Source organism: Vigna unguiculata, chromosome 2 (genome assembly GCF_004118075.2).
Source record: "Vigna unguiculata cultivar IT97K-499-35 chromosome 2, ASM411807v1, whole genome shotgun sequence".
NCBI classification, from domain to species: Eukaryota; Viridiplantae; Streptophyta; class Magnoliopsida; order Fabales; family Fabaceae; genus Vigna; species Vigna unguiculata.
The window spans coordinates 2,471,984-2,473,518 of record NC_040280.1 but is presented as its reverse complement, the minus strand read 5'-3'; positions in this window follow the sequence as shown (position 1 = coordinate 2,473,518).

Here is a 1,535-nt window from a genome sequence, read left to right as displayed (position 1 = left end):
TTTGAAATATGTTAAATTATTTTATTATAATTAATAATTAAAACTTAATATAGATATTCATAATCCAAATTATAAATTAATATATTATATATTTACATTTTATATATAATAAAATAATAAAAATTAATCATTTCTTTTCAATTAAAAAACAACCAATGTACTAATCGAGACAAATAAACTCAAAAAGCCAACTCATGATACTAAATTAGTGGTATGCTAAACATAATCTATTTTATCATCCTATCTTATTATTGATAAATATTTGAGTCCCAACTTACTTAAAATGTGTCAATATTAATAATGATGCATAACATACTATTTTATATAGAATAATTTACGTTGGTCAATCTATCAAACTTGATATCACGTGGTGTTATTGTCAACTCTCATTAGAACAATCCTTTAAGTGGAATGGAACTACTCTAAAGATTCTACAATTTGTAAATTTGCACGAAACCCAAAGAATGAAAAGGATTAGATATGGTATTCTATAGCAACAATGTGATATTTAGAGAACTTATGTCATTTGTTTTATTTTCTTATTTTTGTCTTTGTCTCTTTGTATTTAAGTTCAACGGAGGTTATATTCTTCTATTGATTGCTTTGAAAGTTTGAACCTAAGAAGTTTCTGTAATAATTTAATTTGATATGTTTAACTAATGCATAAAAAATATTGTCACCTTTCGTTATCAAACACACAGAAAACGAAAGTTAATAAGATGTGTTTTCTTTTATGCGTGAAAAGACGTGAAAAATGTATGCGTAATTGTTCAACTCTGATTATAAAATTAGAAATTTAAAGAACTACACATAATGAAACATGTTCTACATTCACAATTTTAAAATTCTTGTAATTCAAATTCCTCAGACTAAAGTAGGACTTGAGATCCTAATCATGTTCAGTTTGTTAGATATTTGGATGTCTTAACCTAACCAAACGTTTTTAGTTTTAGTTTAGTAATAATTATAACCATGTGATAGAAGTAGAAAAAATTTGATTTAGTATGATATTGTAGTATGTTATTTATTCAAGTAATGTACTTTTGAAATGTTATTGAATGTTAATCACTTATAATTTATATTGTTTTGTAGGCAAACTTTAAGTTTAAGAGTTTTTATTTCATAGAGAACGATCTATTTTCTTTCATAATTACAATGGTGATAATTAAGATAAATTTGTGACATATACTAGAACAAGTCTTCATGTGAAAAATATGATATAGAACTTTCACTAGTTGACTATAAATCAAGAGAAATATTTATTCCCATGGTCATTAAACATATTTTCCACTATTATTGACATTAAAGAGTGCTCTAGTGGTGTTCGGGACAATTGTTTTAAGTGCGGGTATGCAACAATGTTTTAGACAAACTCCTTCACCATAATTATTTTAGTGGATTTTTGAGTTAGGATATAATGGAGCAACTAGATACTACCTTCATGACATATAATAAAAGCACAAAGTTACATATGAGTGAGTTTACTCAACATTTGGAGCCCATGAATATCTTTTGGTAACATAATTTAGTCGATC